Below are 22,231 nucleotides of genomic sequence, written 5' to 3'. Positions count from 1 at the left end.
AGCTGAATGCAGCCGCATAAGGAATCCCAAGTAGTGAGTGCGGCAACAGAACCATCCAACCCACAGAATCGTGAGAAATTAAAAATCATCATTTAACCACTGCATTTTGGAGTGGTTTGCAGCAAGCATACCAATAGATAACTGAAACAGTTGTTTTAAATTTCTTTAATATTTTTTCTTTTCCATTTGTCTTTTAAAGATGCAGAGGGTAACATAATCTGAAGCAGAGATTTTTCTGCAAACAAGTAAGCACAATTTTCAGAAAAGCTACTAGTATTTTATACATTTAAACCCTATAAGATCTATGACTAGAGAATTGATATGAAAATTATGACAGGTAAATTTAAATGCTGATCTTCAGAGAGTGACTGTCTTAAAAATCATAAACTCTTAAAACCTGGGATTTTGAGCTGAAGAGATCTTGGAATCTATGCAGCCTGACTTCTTATTTTTAGAGATAAGGACACCAAGGCAGGAGAGGTTAAATGACCTATTCAAGGCCACACAGTATGTTGTTAGCAGGGTCCAGAAGAGAAGACAAATCTCTGACTTCAAATTCAGTATCTTTTAATAAATACAAAATATTAGCCGGGTATGGTGGTGCATGCTTATAGTCCCAGCTACTCTGGAGGCTGAGGTGGGAGGAATGCTTGAGTTTGGGAGGTCAAGGCTGCAGTGAACTATGATCACACCACTTCCCTGCAGTCTGGGTGATAGAGCGAGACCGTCTTAAATAAATAAATAGATAGATAGATAGATAGATAGATAGATAGATAGATAGATAGTAATTTATACATTACCGTGATCTTATTTACATTTTTACTATAGGCAAGTGGATTTTTTATCCATCCTTTCCAATTTTTATTGATGGAAAATCTGAGATTCAGAGTTGAAGAGACCTGCTGATTTTTACATAAAACCAGAACTAGATTCTTGGCCATATGACCCCGTGGTCCAGGGCTTTTTACTTACGTTGTCTGTGATATTCAATATAAAAAGCAAGGAAATAAACTATTTTTGAAAGAGAATCAACAGCAAACCCTAATCTGATTCATCTTTGAATTCTTCATAGCAATATACCATATATAATGGTCATTCAATAAATATTTATAATATGAAATAAGTACATGAATGAGTAATTTAATAAACAAGGGATGTAACAAAATTATGTTTCATGTGTATGTCTCATGTGCACCACGCACTTCATCCTTCAAGTGTATGGTTAATCAAGGTTCCTCTGGCCAGACACGGTGGCTCACGCCTGTAATACCAGTACTTTGGGAGGCTGGGGCAGGTGGATCACTTGAGGTCACGAGTTCAAGACTAGTCTGACCAACATGGTGAAACCCTGTCTCTACTAAAAATACAAAAATTAGCTGGGCATGGTGGTGCACGCCTGTGATTCTAACTACTTGGGAGGCTGAGCCAAGAAAATCGCTGAATCCGGGAGGTAGAGGTTGCAGTGAGCCAAGATCACACCACTGCACTCCATCCTGGACCACAGAGTGAGACTCTGTCTCAAAAAAAAAAAAAAAAAAAAGACACAAAGGTCCTTCTGTACTTGAAAAGAAACAGGGGATAAAAACCCCAGTCAGTAGCAATGATAACATTTTGTAATTATTGTGCTTTGAATTCTAAAGCAGAGTAACTAACACAGATGTAAGATCTTTCAACATGACTCTCTTATCCTGTATACAATAACTCACAAGTCCCTCTCTGGATGTGGCACCACGGTAGGAAGGAGGTGATGGGAGAACTTGCCACTGAAACAATGAGAAATAGAGCTGACTGCCTCTTCTCCCAAGTGGGAAAACTGAGGTAGGGAATGTACCCAGTCAGCTTCAAGCAGGCCTTTCCAAAAGAAATATAATATAAGCCACATATTTAATTTAAAATATTCTAGTAGCCACACTAAAAAGTAAAAATAAACAGATGAAATTAATTTTCATAACATTTCATTTAATATATTCAAAATATCATTTCAACATGTAATCAATACAAAATTATTGATGAGGGGTGTGTGTGTGTATATATTTTACACTTACAGTACATCTCAATCTAGACTAGTCACTAGCCCCAGGGGGCTGGTGGCTACCATTTTAAACAGCACAGGCTGTGTATCCTTGGGTAAGTAACTATCCTCATATAACTCAGCTTCTCATCTGTAACCACTGAGAGCTGCTTTGATGATTACATGAAATAATGGGTATACACGAATTTAGTCTAGTTCCTGGCAGGTAGGACGTACTCAAATAGTAGTAGCTGTAATAATCTACCAGGATCTCACTTTGTCACACAAGTGCTCAACCCCATTCTGGATTATTTTTAAAAAGTTAGTAAGAGTCACTACACAGATTACTGTTTTCTCTTCTGCAGTAGGTGCAGAGGGGCTCTTAGGTAAGATGAATTTCAAAGATTAAATAAATAAAACTAAAAAGGTCATGGGTTATGACATTATAACTAGACTTCTTCTACCAGAAAGACTCTCTTATAAGATGGTCTTTTTTTTTTATTTGAGACAGGGTTTTGCTCTGTCACCCGGGCTGGAAAGTTTAGTGGCATGATCATGGCTCACTGTAGCCTTGACCTCCTGGGCTCAAGTGATCCTCCCACCTCAGTCTCCTGAGTAGCTGGGACCACAGGCATGTGCCACCACATCCAGCTATTTTTTATTTTTATTTTTTGTAGAGAACAAGTCTCACTATGCTGCCCAGGCTGGTCTCAAACTCCTGGGCTCAAGCGTTCTTACTGCTTCAGCATCCCAAAGTGTTGGTATTACAGGCGTGAGCCACTGTACCCAGCCATTCTAACCATTTATAAATGTACAGTTCTATGGTATGAAGTACAGTCACATTGTTTTGCAACGTGTATGCAGAACATCTCCAGAACTTTCTCATTGTCCCACACTGAGACTCTGTATCCATTAAACAGTAACTCCCTATTACCTTCTCCTCCCTAGCCCCTGGTAACAACTATTCTACTTTCTGTCTCTTTGCTTTTGACTATTCTAGGTACCTCATATAAGTGGAGGTCCTCTATTTTTTGAAGTAATATTTGTTTTTTTCATTAAACAAAATAACAAAATCTGTTCTAAAACAGTTATAGAGGAAACCTAGAGGTTTTTTAAAAAGTGTAATGTTGACAGTCACAGATGAAAGACACTGAGTAATAACTAATGATGATGACACATACATATCTGAGGGAAGTGATCACTACAAAAGTTGTTCTTTACTTTTTCTTTTTCTTTCCTTATTTTTTAATTTATTGAGAAGGAGTCTCACTCTGTCACCCAGGCTGGAGTGCAGTGGCGTGATCTCGGCTCACTGCAACCTCCGCCTCCCAGGTTCAAGCGATTCTCCTGCCTCAGCCTCTCGAGTAGGTGGGATTACAGGCATGCACCACCACACCTGGCTAATTTTTTGTACTTTTGGTAGAGATGGGGTTTTACCATGTTGTCTAGGGTGGTCTCGAACTCCTGAGCTCAAGCAATCCACCAGCCTTGGCTTCCCAAAGTGCTGGGATTACAGGAATGAGTCACCGTGCCCGGCCAGTTTTTCTTTACTTTTTAAAGGAAGGCCATATGAAAATACATACACAGGGTTATAAATTATAATATATGAGATTGTTGCTCATAAAGATGATACATAATGATGCCACAGTTTTCATGAATATATGAAATACCTCTGGTGTAGTAGATCCGTGGGTCCTAACCTTGACTTTGTCATTTGCAATCTGGCCTTGGTTTAAGGGCCTGATCCTCTCATGTGCCTCCTATCTTCATCTGTAAAATGCAGACACTAATAGCTGCGCTTCCTACATCATAGGGTTGAATGAAGATCAAACAAGATAATCAAAGTGAAAGGGCTTTGAAAAATACAAAGAGCTGTAGAAGTTCAAGGCATTATTAAAGACTGTGGAGAGATTGCTAACACAATTTGATTCAAGGCCAAAGTTTTATACTTTTGAAAGTTAAAAGAATATTCAGTATTTACAAATTATTTAAAAAACCAAATTCTTGCTTTGGTGACTCAGTACCATGACTAAATTGTGTTTTAAATGCTGTACATTTGATACGTAACTGGTATAAGTCATCTAACCACATTACCATGCCAGATATAATTATATAGCATTTTAGCAATATCTACAGTTTCTGGTGGTTAAGAAGTTATAAATTCACATAGCTTAAAGACAAAGTCATGTCTTTAAGAGAAAGGTTCTTTTACTTTTTCATTGTGGCAAAAGTGCTGCTCTTTGTAACATGCATACTATGAGAGACCTGTTTGTCAATGCAACTTATAAAGCATTTATTTAGTGCCTATTGTGTATAAGTCATTTTGGGTATCAATGAGGTGGGGAGAAGGATGGAGGTGGTAAGAAGAAATACAAGAGAAAGAAGGGGTCCCAGAAGTGGGTGAGCTTTAAAACTAGTAGAGAGTGGCAGATCCTGTGACAAGTAACTATAAAGACAGGATGAAATCGATGCCAAGAAAATGCTTGAGGAATACACCATGGGAATTGGAGAGGTTGCAAGGATTAATTTATTCAGTCTAGGAGGGCGAATCTGGTGACACTTGTCCTAGGCCTTGATGCATAAGAAGGATTCCTTGGGTCAGAAACAGAGGGAAGGATATTTCAAGCTTGAAGGAACCACACCTAGCTTATGCTACCAATAAATATTTACTTACTAGCTGATAAAACTAAACAATTTAGCAAAGTGCCTGTGACTCTACAAAGTCACAGGTGGTGTTGGGTGGTGTTAGGGGTTAAATTTCAGATTATCATTTAAAAGCACCAGCTTTCCACCATTCCAAGAGGGCAGCTCAGAGAGTGGTCATACACAATTCTGCAAACAATATTCCATTTTGTTCAGTTCCATAGAGCTACAAGAATCTTATCCTTGTTCAGACAGGGGTTCTCAACTTAAATAAGTCTACCTACAAAACTCTTTCAGGCCCATGCCCTACCTGCAGTTTTCTAAGCTCACTTCTACTCCTGTCCCAGTTAGTTTTCACAGATCCAGCACCAACCTTTACATGTAGGTTTAGTTTTTTCCAGGATTACATTTCCCCTTTCCAATATATTAGTTACAGTCACATACACTGAAGGAGGGGGACAATAAAAGCTTACATTCAAATGTGACCAAGGTAGATGTTGAAGGAGGGCTACAAGTTAGGTCATCTGGAAGGGGTGACAGAAAACTGGGGTGCAGAGAGGCAGGCAGAGGCATGGAGATTATTCTTTCCAAAAACTGTAATAACTCTCTTCCAACCATTATCACACCATTAGCTAACATGAATTGAGATCTTACCTTGGGCCAGGCAATATGCTATATATGTTATGTGTTATCTCCTTGGCATGGGGCAGGTAATATGACTACTTCTATTTTATAGAAGAACAATCGCTAACAGAAGTTAAGTGACTTAGGCTGGGTGCAGTGGCTCACGCCCGTAATCCCAACACTTAGAGATGCTGAGGCGGGCAGATCGCTTCAGCTCAAGAGGTCAACATTGCGAAACCACGTCTCTACTAAGAATACAATAATTAACTGGGCGTGGTGGTGTGTGCTTGTAGTCCCAGCTACCTGGAAGACTGAGGTGGGAGGATGGCTTGAGCCTGGGAGGTTGAGGCTGCAGTGCGCTGTGTTTGTGCCACTGCCTGGGCAACAAAGTGAGACCCTGCCAAAAAAAGGAAGGAAGGAAGGAAGGAAAGGAGGGAGGGAGGGAGGGAGGAGACTTGTCTAAAGTCACCCAGAGAAAGAAGGAAATTAAGTGACTTGTCCAAAGTCACCCAGCGAGTTCTGTGGTAGAGCCAGGAGATACACCAAAGTCTGTGCAGTTAACCTTACACCATGCTATCCCTACCCTCTTGCCTTCCCCTTCAATGTCAACCTAGAATTCTCTAAAGTTTAAGTGTCACTTATATGTAAACCATTTTGAAGGGTTCCTATGGGATAAGTGGAACAGGCCATTGCAGACTTGATATGATCGTGTTAACCAAGGCTTTTTCAGTGCTCTATATGTGCAAGGCATCATGCTAAACATGTGCATCTTCTTTTAATCTTCACAGTAGGCCTGAGAGAGCAGTGCAATTATTTTCTCTCTAACAAATGAGCAAACTGAAGCACAGGGAGGTTGAGTAATTGGTCTAAGGTCTTACTAGAAATTGACATTTCTAACAGCATTTGGATCTTGGCCAAGAGCTCTAAGATTTAGTCTCTGAGCCATACAAGATTTAGACGAATTGGGAGCCATAACAAGACCCTGCCTTAAAATTTCTCCCCCACTTGCCTGCCCCACAACCTGAAGCAAGGATCCTGTGACCCTCTCTAGCATTTAGGCATTGCTATTGTTTCCAGGGGAGGAGTGATACTGGGAACAGCATGTATTTAGTTGCTTCAAAGTCCTATGCCAGGTGATGCAAGGCACCCAGAGGTGAGCAAGACCCAGTGCCTGCCCTCCAGAGCTAGAGAGGGGCAGGAAGGGGATAACCAAGGCAGGTGCAATCAACAATAAAAGTGAAGTACCAAAAGCATCTGAGGTCATGCTACTCCCCTGCCTAAAATCATTCGCCAGCAGCCATCACCAGCAGGACACAGCCTGCTTCCCTCAGCAAGGCAGGTACAGCCACTCCTCCAACATCTGCCCACCTACCTCCTTAGCTTCATCTCTGCCTCATTGTCCCAAATCCTGTGCAATAGCCGTGACGTATGACAGGCATCTCCATGTCTCTGCCTGCCTCTCTGCGCCCAGTCTTCTGTCACCCCTTCAATCTGACCTAATTTGTAGCCCTCCTTCAAGACCTACCTTGGTCACATTTGTATTTTTTATTGTCCCCCTCCTTCAGCGTAGTGACTCTACAACACTTTGTAAACCTATTATAACACTTACCCTAAAATGAAATTATTTACAAATTTGTCTCTTCAAAGGCAAGACCAGTGGCTTATTCCTCTTTTGCATGTGGCATGCTCACCCAGCACAGGGACACACCAGGCTCTCAAAGGCTGAAGGAAGCCAGAATACACATCTCTGCACAGTGCCAGGACTCTTGGGCCAGGCTAGCAGCCTGCACTGGGCACTAACTGAAGCCCTTGGGGATAAGTATTTGTAAGTTTGGGAGAAGGAAGACCTTTGGAAGAACCAAAGGCAGACCTGGGCCACCCTCAGTTAAACGGACAACACTAGTCCAGGAGATGATAAGGAAAAAGGCTTTAAGGTTCATCTCCTTCAGAGGTTTGCCTGGGCTGGCCCCATTGTGGGTAACTTGTAAAAAATAGGTCGTGATACAATTTTAAAATTATTTTATTTATTTTTTTGAGACAGAGTCTTGCTCTGTCACCCAGGATGGAGTGCAGTGGTGCGATCTTGGCTCACTGCAGCCTCCACCTCTCGGGTTAAAGCGGTTCTCCTGCCTTAGCTTCCTAAGTAGTTGGGACTACGGGCGCTCGCCACCACACCCGGCTAATTTTTCTTTTTTCTTTTTTTTTTTTTTCTAATTAGAACAGAGTTTTGCTATGTTGGCCGGGCTGGTCCCAAACTCCTGACCTCGGGTTATCCACCTGCCTCGGCCTCCCATAATGCTGGGATTACAGGTGTGAGCCACCGCGCCTGACCACAATATTGTATTTACTGTATTGCATTGTCTGCCTCCCTGCCACACAGCGTCTTCCAGGAGCTTACCAGTCCTCTGTGCATACCCCAGTAAGTAGCTCAGGCAGTACATGACGCCCTCACCTTTCTCTAGGTATTATTGTATTTTAAAGCATCACTTCATTTAGTCCTCTCAACAACTTTTTTTCCCCCCTTCTTCTTCTATTTCACATGTGAGGAAATTGACGTCCCGAGGGTTAAAGCAAGTTACCCCATGACCGGGCTCCATACCCTCCGCGCCCCTTTCCATGCGCGGTGGCTGTCCCCTCTCGGAGTGCAGAGGCTCCTAGTGCTCCTCACTCTCGGGCTCCAAGGCCCCCTAACGCGCCGTGATAAAAATAATAATAACAATAACAACAGTGATGCTTTATTTGCACAGAAAACAAGTTGTTTCGGGGCAAGGTACACTTGAGAAGGAGGCTAGGAACGGGAGAGAAGCAGCAGGCGGGGGCGGAGGGCGAAGGGAGGGAAGGGGAGAGGGCAGGGGCTGGCAGGCGCTGGGTGCCGGGCGAGGAGGCCGGGGCGGGCCGGGGCGGGGAGCGGGCGAAGCGCCATTGGCCCAAGCACCCGGGACCTGCCCCACCGCACCGCCCGCCGGGGGGCGGGGGTAGGGGGGAGGGACTCGCGCACGCCGCTCTGCGTTGACAGTGCCGGGCGACACCCGGGCCGTGCCGCGCGCCTGCGAGCCGGGCAGAGCCGCCAGCGTCCGTCGGGAGAGTGAAGGCTCGCAACGCCTTGCCCGGGGGAAGGTAACGCGCCGCGCCCGGGGCTGCGCGGTGTGCACCGCCAGGCCGAGGGCTGGGGGCCAGAAGACAAGAGAGAGGGCGAGGCGCGCTCCCTGCCCGGCAGCGACTCGGAGGTGCGCGCTCGGGTTCCAGTCTCTACTTGGCCCACTCGCTGTGTTACCTCGGGCAACTTTGTTTCCCTCTCTTGGTCTCTGCTTCCTCCTCTGTTAAGTGAGGGAGGTGGTGTAGAATGTTGTTCCTTAGTCTTCCCAGTTCTAAAATGGGAACTGCGTTTTGGCACCGGGAAAGCTCCTTTCCTCAGTTTCCCACCTACTCCAGAGCCACCTCCGCTGCCCAGGCGGCCAGGAAGCTGGGATGCCCGGGTAGGCGAGGGTTCTGCTGAGCTATCGCGTTTTCTAGGGCTTTCAGGGACTGACCTGGGCTTGGGGCTGGGTGCTGGGGAGACCTGGCTGCAGAGTAACTGCCCCCAGATTGCTCAGGTGCAGAAAGGTAGGAGCGTCAGGACCTGTTTACAGGTGGGGTGTTGGGAAGGGCCGGCCAGGGGATGATGATTTCTCCTTTGAAAATAAGACGTGTTTTGGAACTCTCTTCCATACCCACACCTCGTCCCACGGCGAGCTATAAACTACACGAGTGGGCTTTATCATCCTTTGAAGTGGAAAAGCGACTGTTTTTAGCGTCTAAGACACAGGGCTCCACCAGCATATAGGAAGTGGGTCTCTCTTTCTCTGCACCCATCCTGCCGCGTCTTCCCTTTCCTTCCTCCTCTCTTTATAAATCCCCTTTGACCTTGAGGGGCTCCACTTCCTGCCTTAATGAAAAGTTCTTCTTTTCATTTAGTGCTGGTTTGTGACCAGCAGCCTCCAGGGCTTTGGGCTCAGGGTTGAGATAGAAGCCTAGATAAGAACAGGCTATGAATCACCCTGTCAGCCCTCTGAGCCACACAGCCCGGCAGGGATGTGCAGAGGAAGCCCGGTGGGGCTTCAGACAGACAGACCCTGGAAGGTGGGGTGGATGCAAACTGCCATCCAGCTTCCCGTCCCGTTGTTGGCAGCCATTCCCCACCAGGATGGTGACCTCTGCTGTCTGCTGGATGGAGCAGCCAGATAGAGTAGGATGATTGAAAGGAGCTGAGGACTTGGCTGGATTTCTATGGAAGGTCTCCAGCATTTCCCTTCCCTCACTTTCCTCCACCCCTGAAGTTCTGCCCCTTCTCACCCTTAGTGTGGTATCCAGGTGAAATCAGATTGCAGAACCCATCAAGAGCAGCTAGGAAGGAGAAGAGAAGGTGTGGGGACGGCAGCAGGGCAATGTTGACTGCTGTTTAGTGGGCACTTACTATGGGCCAGACACTTCTTTGTATGTAATATATCCTTAATTCTCACAAAGCCACCTGAGGGGTGATGTACTATACCCTATTTTATAGGTGAGAAACAGGCTCAGAAAGATTGCTTCCTTTAGTCACTTAGCTAGGAAGTAGCATAGCTGGAATTCAAATCCAATCTCTGATTCTAAAACCTGTGTTCTTTACACTGTCTTTGTGCTCCTTAAGTAAGAGCAAGCTGGAATAAGGAGAGCAAAAATGTCTAACATTATTGAGTTCTCACCAGGTGTCAGGCACTATGCAAAACATCTTAGAGCTATTATGTCATTTATGGTGCAGGAGTTTCCGTTATTCTGGAGGTAATCTGTGACTGCCTTAGCCTCTCAGCAGCAGTCCTGTTCTAGAAGGCCTACCCTAATCCTGCCCAGCTGCTAGTGCGTGGGTGGGGCAGGGCCCTGTTTGCTTTATCCTAGAGGTGGTTTGGGGTCTAATGAAAGATTGATTGTCCACATCTGACCCGTTAGCCCTAGCCGTTGGCTGGTGAATGATTCCACTGTCCCCTAAGAGGCCTTTTTCAGGTTTTGCTCAATAAACATTTGTGGAATGAATGAATTAGCACCTTGTGCAGAGTGGTCTGCTGCCTTGTAGAAATGTGAGGCAGCCTAGGGGAAGCCCAGGTTCCACCATCTTCAAAACCCACATGCTAGTCTAGGTGTTTCTCCTCTTTGGGCAAGGGAGGTAGGGTGAACTGTGCCTGTATAGGCTTCCAGAGCTCCCTGGGAATATGTTTGCTTGTCACCTGTTTTACAAAGAATTTTTAAACATACAGTAGATGAAGAAAAATGTGGCTTTTTTTTTTTAATTAAGAGGAAAACTTACTTGGTATTAATGAGGTTGTCACTCTCTCAAAAGTTGGGGGGATAAGATTATAATGTTTGTCTTAGGGCCTACCAAACTTTTCCATAGAAGATCCTGCAATGGAAAAGAAGACCAACACATGCTCCTGTGCTTATGCAATTTTTTCATTTGATTTCATAATATATGGACTTTGATTTAAAAATATAAAGTTTTTTCTTCAAAATATCTGAATAAAACTGGTGTCCTGGCAGATTGTTATATATTCTTAGGGGCTTCGAGTACCCAGATGGAGAAGTAGGACCAAGGTTCTAGAGGGCTTAGACTACTGTTTGAATTTTCCACTCTCTGTTTCACAGTAATAGAGCTTCTCTAGTCCCTGGGGAGACATCCACTTTTTTCCCATTTTTCAGAATGAAGAATGTTTTAAAAATAAAAATATCCTTTATTTTCTTATTACCAAAACTAAACATATTCATTGCAGAAAAAAATATAAGATCCAGATTAACATTAATAATAATATCAGGCCAGGTGCGGTGGCTAATGCCTGGAATCCCAGCACTTTGGGAGGCCGAGGCAGGTGGATCACAAGGTCAGGAGTTCAAGACCAGCCTGGCCAATATAGTGAAACCCCATCTCTACTAAAAATACAAAACTTAGCTGGGCGTGGTGGCATGCGCCTGTAGTCCCAGCTGCTCAGGAGGCTGAGGCAGGAGAATCTCTTGAACCCGGGAGGCGGAGGTTGCAGTGAGCTGAGATCACGCCACTGTACTCCAGCCTGGGTGACAGAGCAAGACTCCATCTCAAATAATAATAATAATAATAATAATGATATCAATACATCTATACTCAAATAATTAAAGCAAAACTTGGGATATAGCCTTCCAAATCTTTTTCTTTGCATCTATATTAACAAATTTTAAAAACACACACACAAATACAGCCCTTTTGACTGAATTATTGTCAGAGCTAAGAGCCATCTCAGATTGTTTTTGAAAGAATGTAGAGAAAAAATCATGAATGATTAAAAGCATCATGAAGGTTAATCTTGTTTGTGAGCCCCGAAGTTCACCCCTCATAATTTCCCTGTATTTATCTTGTGGGAGAGATGAGTGCTGGGCCATGGCGCTGCTGTTGAAAATGCAGGGTCAAGCTGTACTCTTGCTAAACATCTCAAATATAACAGAAAAGGTAGCTCTTTAGTGTTGCTGATGTGCAAAATTTGAGCAGAAAATTAAAAAACTAATTTGCACAGTAATTTGCAGAAAATTCAGGAGGGTCCTAGAGAAAGTTATTGCCCCAGCATTGCATTTTATTACCTATGTGACCTTGGGCAAGACAGATGGCTTCTCTGAGCTGGTTTCCTCTTTTATAAATTGATGATAATAAACAAATTCTATCCTCACTTACCAGAATCACTATAAGGATCAAGTGTCAGGTGTTATTGTTTGTTACTTGGATTGCATGCATGTGTGTATGCTATTAATATTTTAAAAATGTTTAAACATAGAGGCAATAAAACATTATCAGTCTTTATAAAATCCTGGAATCCAACTCTTGGTATTAGTAGGACTTAATCATGATGTAAATGCTCTCCCATTGATCCTCATCACAATCGTGAACAGAAGAAGACAGAAGATAGTCCCATTTTATAGAATGAAATCAGGCTTGCCACTCAAGGGAATTGTTCAGTTACACAGGGAGTCTCAGAGCTCCTGGGAGCTGTCTTGACTTGCCCTAAGCAAGGCAGAGGCTTGCTAGGAGGAAGCAATGAGAGCCACTGGAAAGGCAGTGTACCCATGGGGGCATGTGAGTGCCGGTAGCCATTGCCTCAAGGACTGCTCTCAGGCATACGCCGTGCTCCTGGCCACTCTGAGGAGACAATGGGCCCTGTACTGGGAGACAGGTGGCTTGGTTTCAACTTCTGCATCTGTCAAAGACAATCTGTGCAATCTGGGTTTAGTCACACTTTCTCCCTGAGCCTTGGTTTCCTTATAAAGTTAGAGAATTGGACCAGATGAGGGTCCTTCTAGTCTTAAAAATCTGATTCTGGGTTGTTTTCTATTCATGGTTTCCCAAGTTGAAGTCTGGTAGAGAATTTCCACATCCAGATGAATGAGATATGAGAAAATGTTTCTACTTTCTGTTGCTTCAAGCTTTTGACGCCTCCTCCTGATTTTCTAAGGGTCTCCTCTATTGACTACCTTTATGCAGAACACATGATCCACAGATCATTGAGAGGAGAGTGGTTTCTGCTTATTTATTTTTTATTATTAATCTATAACCTCTTGAGATTGTTAGGGAAACTGCTTTAAGGGAATTTTGGGGAAGGTAGGTTGACAGAAATACAGTATAATGAAAGCAGGTTTAAAAAATGGTAATAAAGCCATGTGTTTCACTAAGTATTTGCCTCTAAAGTCACTACATACAGTATTTTTGCCTAGTGCCCATTTGGGCACTTGGACCTGTGCTAGGACTTTTGCAAAATGTGGGAGAAGCACATGACCTCACTCTTAAGTGGCTCAGAACTGGAGAGGGGGAGAAAGAGAAGGAAAAAGGGAGCAAAGACATGTGCAGCTATGATTGGAATAGGATGGAGATGAACAATTTGGGAAAAGATTGAGCCCCTGAGGGCTCAGATTTTGTGGTTTATTTCTGTATCCACATAGCCTGGCACTGTTCCTGGCACTCAATGGGAACTTAGTATAAGTATTTTAAATTAATTAATAAATGAAAAAAGAAAAGAATGAATGAATCGCTCTGCTGAAATGTGGTGCAGTGTCCTCAGATTACTGCAGTGACTTCTTCACCTATGTGAACTACCTGCAACCTACAAAAACACTTTCCTATGTGTTATCCCTTGTATTGATGATTGAGATAAAAGAAGGCCAAAATAAGAGCATTTCCTAACCTTATACTTTCTAAACACTTTGTAGCTACTAGTATAGATTTGGTTTATTATTCCAAGATAAGTTGTCCTCTTTCTATAAATGCATCAATAAATATTTGGGGGTAGGTAGATATAAGACGTAGCAAACAATTCCACATATTTGCCTTCTGAGTTAGAGGGGGAAAGAAAGGTATCAGTTGATTTCTGAGTGAATATAAGTTTCTTTTTTTCCGTTGCAGAAGCATTGTTTTACTGTAAGTCTTGACAGAATGGATGCCAGCACCACTAGCTTCTGATTAGACAGATGTGTTTTGTGCTGCCATCCCTCCCGGCCACAGGCGCCTGGACTCTCCTGCCTCTGGCTGAGTCACTTGATTAAAACACAGGGCTTTGAGGCTGAGGGCATGAGCTGGATCCCAGGCAAGCTGAGTTGCTCAGTCAAATCTATTGCCTGACAATTCCCATTCCCTTTGCCAGTGATCTGTGTTGGGAGCAAGGCTGAGCTGTATTGTGTTAGATTTCTTAGGGCAGATTCTTTACCACTGTTGGTTTTAGACTAGTCATTTGAGTTTTGTAAGTAAAAGGTTTGGGTTTTCAGTTTTTTTTTTTTTTGTAGAGATGGGATCTCACTGTGTTGCTCAGGCTGGTCTTGAACTCCTGGGCTCAAGCAGTCTTCCCACCTTGGCCACCCAAAACACTGGGGTTACAGGCATGAGCCACCACACTCGGCCCTTTTTCTTTTAGTTATAGTCTAGGGTTGTTTCAATTATGCCATTTTGGGACACGTTCAGGGTTTTCATCCTGAGACCTTTGCTATCCCCAAGACTGCAACTATTGTCATAGCATGTAATTCCCTCCATGTGTCTATAAAATGAGAATGATCGGATTTGTATGACAAGATTGTTTAGAGGATTAAATGAGGTCCTGTATTTAATGAAAACCAGCAAAAGCAGACTGAGATGCTGTGCTGGGTGGTTGACCAAAGACTTACCAGACAAGGACTCACGACTTCATTCCTTTCTGGTGCTACTATTGATTTAGCTACAATTTCTACATGACGTCTTCAAGGTAAGTTATGAATAGTTGGAGCCACCGGCATTCAAATGCAAATACGATAGATCTACTGCTGTTATGGCACCTAGAGGTAGTAACTGGTTATGTAGGATTCATTTTATTCAGTTATTTTAAAGGTATTTTACCTGATCTGGTATTTTTGTTTGCTAATGTAACATACTATGTCACGTCTAATTGCTTCAGACTGAAAAACAGTCTGAAGCAAGTGAATGATGAAGATGTCTGACATTTATTGAGCACTTACTATGTACCAGGCAGTATTCCACCACTATACCTACATCAATTTATTTAATCCTCACAATAATCTATTGATGATACTATTTTTGGTACTATGATTGTTTCTATTTTATGATGAGGAAATTGAGGCCCATATAATTTAAATAAGTTGCCCAAGGTGACACAGCCAATAAGAAGAACAACAGAGATTTGAATCCAGGCAGTTTGACTCCAGAGCCCATGCCTTGGATCTTTGGAAGATAATCTGATATAATTGTACGCTATCTGTACCCTACTTGTATTCTGCTCTACTGTTCATGAAATTACGTACGGAGCTGCAAACTGAGTTCTAGATGCAGAATGAGGGTACATAGCTTGCGATAGTGTTTTGACTACACAGGATAACCCTTGAAAATGGGCTTGTTGCAAAAATTTAGAAAATTTTGTTACACAGAGATAGTAATAATTAATAAAGTTTAAGTATTTCAGGAAATATTAGGTGGTGACACCAGACTACAAAGTGATGAGTCAGCAACTTAGTATACTATTTAAGAATCAACACTACCTGGAATGTAGTAACTGAAGTGTTGTGTTTAGGAAGTTGAATACAGGTAAATCACATAATTTATAGTCCTTTACTTAGAAAAGCAAAAATAGTATCTTTCTTTTCCATTCCTTTTAGGGATGCTACAAATAACAACAACATAATAAACAGAATGTCTGTTATCTATCTAGTGCATACTCTGTGTCAGTCCCTTTGCTATGTCCTTGTTCCTCTAATTGGCAGGACTACTCTCTAAAGTAGGTGATAATTATCCACTTTACTGATGAGGAAATGGAAGCACAGAGAAGTCCTTTGCCCAAGGTCACAGAGGTGGTAAATGGCCAAACAAACAATTGATCCCAGGTTACTTTGACTGGAAAACCTGTACTCTTTTCACAACCCAGTAGTGCCTCTTTTGGGGGAGTTCTCTAAAGGAAAGATGTTATATTCATGCTTACTGAATCCTGTGTTAAGACATATGTTTGTCACTAGTCTTGAAACAGATTATAAATATTCAAAACTAGGACTGTTCCAGAAAACCTAGGATATTTCTGTTACCATAGAGATGTAATGATGGGCTTGACATAATCTTCCAGGAAAAACAACTGGGTCCTCCCAGCGCTCCATGGCCTAAGGAGTCAGCCACTTATTCCTGCAGTTATGAAGCAGCACCACCCAGGACTAGAGCAACTGAAATACTATGGAGAACTGGCAAGAAGACCCTAATTACAGTTTATTTTGGGGCATCACAACTTGATAAGTGAGAGGGAATATACTGAAGAACTTGAGTAGAAATGAAGTTGATTTTCATGTTGTACATGATATGAGGATTTTATAAAGATAAAGAATTTTTATATGAGTTGTCCTAGCAGGACCACTTAGATATGACACATTTTTACAGTTTTATAATATGCATTCTTGAACCTTTTTGAAATAGTATCATACTACCTATTTCACATACACAGCAAATGTATTCACTGTGTTCTTGCCAGATTCCTAGCAACACCTTGCCATCTGATGGTTATAGCAGATGATTTTGAGGTGCAATCATAGGTGGAAGGTCAGAAGCCAGAGTTATGAAGCACAGTGGCCAACAAGGTGATGGGAGAGGGGTCATGGTTAAGAAGATGTTTCCGGTTAGTGTCCATGTTTCTCATAGAGGCCACTTTGTAGTGGAAATAAACTTGGCTTTGGAATAAGATGAGCTTGAATTTAAACATGAATGCACTTACTAGTTGTGTTATAAAGCAACTAATTTAACTGTGGTTAGCAGCTTTTGAGTTTCTTTGGAGTAGGACTCTCAACTTCCTTTTCTGAAAAAATTGCATTCATTTTCTCACAAGATGGGGTAATGAATATATTAAAGCCTCTGACTTTGTGTCTTGCGTAGAGTCACTATTCAATAAATGTCAGTTCTATTCATTTTCCTTTTCTTTCTTTCCTTTCTCTCTTCCCTTCTCTTTCTTTCCTCTCTTTCCTTCTCTTTCCTTCCCTTCCTCTTGGCTATTGAAGGTGACAATGGTGAAGTAGTACTTACAGTACAGTGTGGTAAGTGTTCTAGTTAGAAATGCATACAGCTTATTGTGAGATTGCTGAGAGAGCAACTGCCAGGGAAAGTAGGAAGGTGACAGATAAGCTAGACCTATGGCTGAGTAGGAGTTTGCTAGGTTAAGAAGAGACTGAGGGCCAGGTGCATTGGCTCATGCCTGTAATCCTAGCACTTTGGGAGGCTGGGCCTGGTGGTGGGCACCTGTAATTCCAGCTACTTGGGAGGCTGAGGCAGGAGAATTGCTTGAACCTGGGAGGCAGAGGTTGCAGTGAGCTGAGATCATGCCGCTGCACTCCAGCTTGGGCGACAGAGCAAGGCTCCGGCTCAAAAAAAAAAAAAAAAAAGAAAGAAAGAAAGAAAGAAAAGAAAAAGAAGAAAAGAGAGTGTGGTGGGGAGGAAATGTTGAAGGATGTTTCAAGTTCAAAGCCATGGAGGCAGGGAGAGAAGGGATACTAAGAGAATGGGGAGGCCGGGCATGGTGGCCCATGCCTGTAATCCCAGCACTTTGGGAGCCTGAGGCGTGCGGATCACAAGGTCATGAGTTCAAGACCAGCCTGGCCAACATAGTAAAACCCCATCTCTACTAAAAATACAAAAACTTAGCCGGGCATGGTGGTGGGTGCCTGTAATCCCAGCTACTCTGGAGGCTGAGGCAGGAGTATCACTTGAACCTGGGAGGTGGAGTTTGCAGTGAGCCGAGATCGCGCCATTGCACTCCAGCGACAGTGTAAGACTCCATCTGAAAAAAAAAAAAAAAAAGAATGGGGAAGAGACTACTGAGTTGGCACACAGGACAGGTAAGTTATGGTTGGTAGCGCTGCTAATGTAGTGGAGTTTCACCAAAGACCAAAGGTGAAATGAGGCTACAATCTGACCCTTTATCTTGGAGGCTGCCCTTTATCTTTGAAGTTTCTCAATACTGTAAGTGAGATAATGAAATTTCTCTTTAGGATAATAACACTGCTCACAGTATGAAAGATGGGTTTGGGGTTGATTGGCATACTTGTTTGCACTTGTGTGTACAGAGGAGATGACATATATTAAAGCTTTTTTGGTAAAAGGTAATGGTACTTGTAGAGATGGTGCTGCTATTCAAGACTTCTATAGGAGAGTACATAATGTGTTGGAAAATGGTGACTCCATATGCTAATTTATGGACTGGATCACATTGGAGCCAAATTGTTCCAAAAATATGAATATGTCTTACCTTGAGTTAAGCATGTTTACCACTTTTCAATAAAGGACCAGGTGTGTTTCTGGCAAAATGATTGAAGCTTGAATCCAGAAAAAAAAAAGTTTAAGGCCCCTTTTTGTATTTCCAGAATTGAGTTTAAGATTCTAGGGATAGTTGATACCTAATGCATGCTGAATTTGGTTAGTGCTTTGTAGAATTTCTTGTGCTTAGCATGCACTACTGTGGTTAGCAGCTGTTTAGTTTCTTAGAGGGAGGAGCAGAGAGGCTCAGACTGCAAAACTATCATCTATGGGAAATGGCAAGAAGCTAGGTGGCCCTTCTCCCTAAGCAGTCAGGATCAGACCCAGGTACACGCAGATGTGTGTTTCTGTGTTTCTAGGCCTGTGTTTATGTTTTCCGGATAGTTGCCTGCTTTATCTATGCCAGAGGGAAAATCCGACATTGCCTGGGTTCCTTGGGGAAAGCCACTGGGGAGATTAGCCTTGGTTACTAGAGGTGCCTCAATGTGAAGACAGTCACCTGAATCTCCACTTGAACTATTAATACTGTGTGGCCAGGAGCCAAGGGTGTGGAGGAGACGTGGCTCTACCGGTCAGATTCCACAGGGGACAGATGTGACCCTATTGTGGAACTGAGCACAGGTATTTGCTTGGTGTGTGAGGAAGTGAGGAGGGAGTGGATGTGTTTGTTTTTTTCCTTCTCTGGCATACTTTTTCCAAGTCCACTCTCTGAGCAGCCAGGAACTAAAAGCAAGTCTTGGGCTGACATTCAGTGCATAGGGAGTAAGTTGTACCTTTTAAATTCCTGGGGGCCAGGCATAGTGGCTCATTCCTGTAATCTCAGCAGTTTGGGAGGCTGAGGTGGGAGGATTGCTTGAACCCAGGAGTTTGAGACCAGCCTGAGCAACATAGCAAGACCCCATCTCTACAAAAAAATAGAAAAAAATTAGCAGGGCATGTTGGTGCACACCTGTAGTCCCAGCTACTCAGGAGGCTGAGGTGGGAGGATCACTTGAGCCTGGGATATCAAGGGTGCAGTGAGCCATGATTGTGCTGCTGAACTCCAGCCTGGGCGGCAGAAACCCAGGAAACTCTTGGAGACATGCTACATTGGGCTTTTGGAATACTAGACCTTTGAACCTGGACTCCTTCATGTGCCAATCCCCAAGCCCTTTCACTGTGTTAGTCAAGTCTCAGTCTAGTCCTTTGATAGATTCTGGTTTGGTCTCTTTACTTTGAGACCAAAGCACCAAAACTGATGAACTGTGTGTGGGAATGGTTAGGTCCTTGAGGGTGTATTTGTGTGCATCACTACCTGTAGATGCAGTGACCAAGGGTGTGAGCTTAGTTTAATACTTAAGTATGGTATGATTGATCTTTACAGAAAATCTCTTGCTATTCTCTTTAAACTATTATTAAACAGTGAACATTTGTTGATAAAAGGGGCAGCATGCTGTAGTGGGAAGAATATCAGATTTAGAGGCAAGAGTTAATTTATTTGATAGATACTCACTGAGTGTTTTCTATGTTTGTGTGCCAAATTGTTTTAGGCTCAGGGTCCAGTGGGGAAAATAGATATCTGTAATTACCACTCAGTGTGATGTTCATAGTCAGATGTGAGCACAGAGGAAGGAGGTGGGGTGGTAAGAGGGAAGGGAGATCAAGTGCCAAGGTAGGGCTTCCTGGAAGAGGTGGCATTTGAGAGGTGATCTGGGTGAATAGGAATCAGAAGGTCAAAAGGCTGGGAAATAGCATGGCGAGCATGGTTTCATGTTCAAGGTAAGGCTGGCAGGAGCTGAGGCCAGTGAAGTAGGTAGTGGGCTGATCATGAAGAGTGTTGTACATGTTATTAAGGAGATTGGATGCTTTTTATGGACTTTTAGTCCCTTTTGTTGAGCTCTTCCTAACCCTGTTTCTAACTCTGAAATCCTAGCTGTTCTTAAAACTGCGGCTCTATGCTAATTCTTCCTGAAATCTTCCTGGTTCATCATGGCAGGAAGTTTTCTTTCCCTCCTCTAACTGGTTTAGTGTTCAGCTTATACCTCTTTTATGGCCATCATCACATACCACTGTGTGTTATCATTCTTTATGTCCTCATCTTATCTTCCCTTTTGTTCCAAAAGTTCTTAGAGCGCTGGGACTAAAGGGACTTACTATTTCCTTAATGCCCAAAGCCCAGAAGGCTGAGATAGTACAAGTGTGTTAAATGAATATATTTTGAAGTGCTAAGTTATGTTCCCTGTCTTTTTAAGGTTTTTAGTACATTGATGGGCTTTAAGAATTTAGTGGTCAGTGGGCAGTTATCAATTAATTAGATATTTGGCTTTTTATTCTCATGTGTGCAGAAAAGAATGAACATAGTGGGTGTGAAACTGCCTGTCCATAGAAAGGCGTGCTTGCAAGTTGGCCTTTGGCTGGCATTAGGGAACTTGGATTTCAGGAGGATTCCCACAAATCTAAATGATCGAGTGGCTCACTGTGCCTAAACTGTTTGTGCAAGCAATATGGTTTATGCCGAGCACCTGCTTTTCTTCTGGGAGTCTGGAATTTGGGTACATGCCAGGGAAGGGGTGCCTACATGACTTGTCCCCATTAAAAACTCTGGGCACTGAATCTCTAATGAACGGTCTGGTTGGTAACATTTCAGATGCATTGTCACAACTTGTGTGTCCAGTGTGACTCCTCTTGGAGAAGACCCGTGGGAGCTCCCACCCAGTTTTATCCAGACTTCACCCCACGCACCTTTTTCCATTGTTGAGTTTGCTTTGTATCTTTTCACTGTAATAAGTCATAGCTGTGAATATGACTGTATGTTGTCCTGTTGAGTTATCCTAGTGAATCATCAAACCTGGGACTGGACTTGGAGATCCCTTCAACACACCATGAAATGCCACATATGTGAAGCCAATTGTTTTTTATTTTTGGTTTGTTTTTGGCTAAGACTCTGAAGATATTAAAGACTCTGAGAAGTTATTGGTCTTTACATAAGAGAAGGGCCCATTTCTCAAGACGCTATGTATTTAGGCATGTGAAGAAGGTGCTTAAGAAAGTTTCACGGGTTTTTTTGTCATTCCGTAAACCAAATCACATTTCACCTTTTAGAAATAAGTGTCAAGCTTTAAAATTTCAAACTTTGAGAGTGTCAGAAGCTGTGATGATCCGTTTGTTTGAAAATGAACAGGGAATGGGAGGGCTGACAAAAAAACTGAACTTGAGATCAGCGGGTATAGGCTGGGTGCAGTGGCTCACGCCTGTAATCCCAGCACTTTGGGAAGCTGAGGCAGGTGGATCACTTGAGGTCAGGAGTTCGAAACCAGTCTGGCCAACATGGTGAAACCCCATCTCTATTGAAAATGCAAAAAAAAAAAAATAACTGGCATAGTGGTGTGCACCTGTAATCCCAGCTACTCGGGAGGCTGAGGCAGGAGAATCTCTTGAACCTGGGAGGTAAAGGTTGCAGTGAGCCGACATTGCACCACTGCACTCCAGCCTGGGTGACAGAGTGAGACTCCTTCTCAAGCAGCAAGAACAACAACAACAACAACAACAAAAACTTTCTGGTCTTGAGATCAGTGGGTATAGACTAAGGTGTGGTATGAGATAGATGAGTGGCCAGGTGGGGTATGGCCAGCTGGGGAAGCTGTGTATAAACACAGACTTCTTAAGATTTTATTAGATCACATAGGCTGTAGCTGACAAAAGGGACAATAATAACAAAGACTAATGTTTTCTTTTTCTTTTTCTTTTCTTTTTTTTTTTTTTGAGAAGGAGTCTCGCTCTGTCGCCCAGGCTGGAGTACAGTAGCTGATTTCAGCTCACTGCAATGTCTGCCTCCTAGGTTCAAATGATTCTTGTGCCTCAGCTTCCCAAGTAACTGGGATTGCAGATGCCTGCCACCATGCCCAGCTAATTTTTGTATTTTCAGTAGAGACAGGGTTTCACCATGTTGGCCAGGCTGGTCTCAAATTCCTGACCTCAAGGGATCCTCCCACCTCAGCCTCCCAAAGTGCTGGGATTACAGGTGTGAGCCACTGCTACTGGCCAAAAAAGACTAACATTTTCTAATATAACATTTGTATAGAACTTTACAGTTTTCAAAACGTTTTCACATACAATATCATTTAATGCTAAAATAATCCTATAAGGTAGGAAGTATTATTAGTTTCCACAGCTAGGGAAACTATAATTCAGAA

At 42.9% G+C, this 22,231-nt stretch overlaps 1 protein-coding gene across 24 annotated transcripts in view; it reads left to right on the top strand.

Moving 5' to 3' along the window:
- SYTL2 (synaptotagmin like 2) overlaps positions 1-22,231 on the top strand; it is a 155,817-nt gene that overhangs the window by 31,445 nt on the left and 102,141 nt on the right. For 13 of the 24 annotated variants that reach the window (XM_054661619.2, XM_054661621.2, XM_054661618.2 and 10 more), the window contains exon 1: positions 8,293-8,505. The exons of 8 other annotated variants lie outside the window; for them this stretch is intronic. The gene's annotated coding sequence lies outside the window, so the exon portion shown is untranslated. Of the gene's footprint in view, positions 1-8,264; positions 8,506-22,231 lie in introns of those variants that run through there. 3 more of the 24 variants (XM_009423881.5, XM_009423882.5, XM_054661620.2) reach the window with 3 other exon arrangements.

Source organism: Pan troglodytes, chromosome 9 (genome assembly GCF_028858775.2).
Source record: "Pan troglodytes isolate AG18354 chromosome 9, NHGRI_mPanTro3-v2.0_pri, whole genome shotgun sequence".
Lineage (NCBI taxonomy): Eukaryota > Metazoa > Chordata > Mammalia > Primates > Hominidae > Pan > Pan troglodytes.
The sequence above is the reverse complement of the archived record's forward strand: the minus strand, read 5'-3'. Positions and strand labels throughout refer to the sequence as shown.